Raw genomic sequence first — 2,849 nt, forward strand, 5'->3', positions numbered from 1 at the left:
AGCAGGAATCCCGACTATCAAGTCTCATCATCAGCTCAGGAAAGAAGTTCATAATAAGAGAAATACAGATCCTTGATTGAAAAAAAAAAAAAACAGAAGTGAAATATCTCCTGCAACCACTAGCAGGGCTCCAACCTCAGCTGGGCCCTGGGAGAGAGATCAGGAGAAATTTGAGTAGGTGGGGCAAAGCTTAGGGGGGCTCTTCCAGCTGAGTGGGGCCTTCTCCTGCTGGGCAGGCCGAGAGCTGGGGACCTAGGATGGATTTCTCAGCCAGCTCCACTTGGCTGATAGGACAGAAGTGAAATATCTCCTGCAACCACTAGCAGGGCTCCAACCTCAGCTGGGCCCTGGGAGAGAGATCAGGAGAAATTTGAGTAGGTGGGGCAAAGCTTAGGGGGGCTCTTCCAGCTGAGTGGGGCCTTCTCCTGCTGGGCAGGCCGAGAGCTGGGGACCTAGGATGGATTTCTCAGCCAGCTCCACTTGGCTGATAGGGAAGAGACCACAAAGGGAGCTGTAAAGTCGGTTCCCATGGGCCTGGAGAGCAAAGTCTTAAAATGGGTTATGCTGAGACCGCCTAGCTCTTCAGTGCATTCAGCTAGGGTGGGCAGACTCCCCAGAGGGGTCCTAAAACAGATGGGCGAGAATAGAAGGTGCATCTTCCGTCTCCCTCTTTTAAGTCACTAGAGAATAAGGACTTTCACTTCAGTGTTTCTAGCCTCCAACATGAAAGAGAAGTACAACGTATCCCACTATTTCTGACTGAGGGATTAGGATGGTCTTCACCTGCTCTTCCTCCTGACTCCTATCATGAACCAGAAAGTCCCCAGATGTGCCCCCGCTCCCTGCTCGTCTTTGCAATGTGATTTGCCCGTCTCCTCTCCCTCATTTGCTCCCCGTTGGCGCAGAATCTTGCTACCCACAGCATGGCCAAGTAAATGCAGTTCTAGATTAAGGCCCCACCGGGGACCAGCAGTTAGCGTAATGGCTATGTTGCTGGACTCCCATGTAGTCGACCGCAGTTTGAGTCTCAGACCCGGTGCCTTAAACTCACACCGGGCGCGTGTGCGTGCGTGCCCAAGATCCTGGGAGGAGCATGGAGGAGCATGGAGGAGAAGGAATTGAGGCATGGTCATCCCCCTGGGGGGTGATTTCTTGCTTTCTGTCTCTCTGTCTCTCTGTCTCTGTCTTTCTGGAGAGCACACACGCCCTATAGCAAAACCCTGTCAAAAAGAAAAAAAAAGATAGACTAAGGCCCCACCATAAAAGTAACCAAAACCAGGGGAAATTGCACAAACCGTAGCACAAGACATAACGATTCAAAGAGGGGGGAAGAGGATAGACTAAGGCCCCACCATAAAAATAACCAAAACCAGGGGAAATAGCACAAACCAAAGCAAAAGACATAACGATTCAAAGAGGGGGGAAGAGGAAAGGCCCCCAATCAGGAAAGTTCGGAGCGCCTGGTGGTATCTGCTCTTTAGATGTCCCTAAATCTCAGACGTCCCCAGAGACTGAAGCCTTCAAGCATCACCCAGAAGAGGCCCCTCCCACATGGACGAAAGGAAACCCCGGAAATGGGAGCGTCTCTGCAAACGCAGCTTAGGACACTATTGAGCATTGCGTGTTCTGAAAGCTGGTCAGCAGACATACACACAAGATGGTACAAAGAAAGAGAGGATATGGTTCAGTTATCTTTTTAGGTAAATCCACACAAATTAAGGTGTGAACTAGAGGTTCTTGGGCTAATAGAGTTTCTTATATTTATTTATTTTTAAAAGTCATGTATTATTTAACCCCAAATCATTAATTTCTTTACTTAAATTACTTCCAGATGCTTTTCTGAATTTCATAAGGAACATCAGAGGCCACTAATCTCCTCAAAGACGATTGCAAAGCTCCCTCTGGACTGTGGGCACATGGAAGCAATTACCATGATTTATAGGAGAGGCGAGCTTTGGGGAAGAGGAAACCTGCTGTTCCACATGTGCCTGCGAGTCCAATCCAAGAGGCAACTTTGGGCTTTTGTTGTTGCTGCTGCTTAAATTTCTAACTGTTAATATTGTATAGCAAGATACAGAATTTGTGAATTTATCTCAGGAACATCTCATCCTGTCTGTCTCTACACAGAAGACCTATAGGAATATATTACTTAGAACATGCAGAAGGGTGGCTATGTGTTGACCTCACAAAGCAGCTATGGCCATCCTGCAAGTTGGATATCAAGTCCTGACTATGGAGCTTACTACTGAGATAACAAAGAATGGAAGGAAGTCATAGGCTTAGCACTCGGTGCCAGCACTGTTCTTACTGTATATGGACATCATCCCATTCATCCGTCATAATAATACTAATGGGGTGTATCATTTGTGTCATTTGACTTTTTATTCATTCCTTCAATAAATATTGTCACTTTACCATTTGTCAGACCCAGACTCTGGGATTTTAGCAGTGAAAAAATAAAACAACAAAGATACTAAACTAATTGAGGAGACAGATTTTAAAGAAATATGTAAGTAAGTTCTTTTTGCTAGACAGTGGCATGTGTTGTGAATAAAAGTAAGGCCCGATAAGGGAGAAGCCTGATTTGGGGTGCAGTGTTAGGGAGGATGGTTGCAGTGGGATGGAAAGTGCATGGGACGCTGAGGGAAGAGGTTCTCAGGCTGAGAAAATGCAAAATGCGGAAGGCCAGGAGCTGGCTGCCTACAGGATCTTACTTTTCTCTCAGAATGATCACTCTGGTTTCTCATGGAGGGCTGCAGGGGAGGCCTAGAGTCCAGCTAAATGCTTTCCGAAGGAATCTGGAAGCAAGAGGAGCAGGTCATGAACCAGGCGTGGAGCCAGCAGGACTT

At 47.1% G+C, this 2,849-nt stretch overlaps 1 long non-coding RNA gene across 1 annotated transcript in view; it reads left to right on the top strand.

Moving 5' to 3' along the window:
• The window catches only part of LOC106734747 (uncharacterized), a 3,096-nt gene extending 682 nt beyond the window's left edge, over nt 1-2,414 (top strand). Inside the window, exon 2 of the long non-coding RNA XR_001370286.1 lies at nt 1,832-2,414. This is a non-coding gene — a long non-coding RNA (uncharacterized LOC106734747). The remainder of the gene's footprint in view (nt 1-1,831) is intronic.
• The last annotated feature ends 435 nt before the right edge of the window (nt 2,415-2,849 follow it).

This window comes from Tupaia chinensis, unplaced genomic scaffold (assembly GCF_000334495.1).
Source record: "Tupaia chinensis unplaced genomic scaffold, TupChi_1.0 Scaffold000211_1, whole genome shotgun sequence".
In the NCBI taxonomy this organism is placed as follows: Eukaryota; Metazoa; Chordata; class Mammalia; order Scandentia; family Tupaiidae; genus Tupaia; species Tupaia belangeri.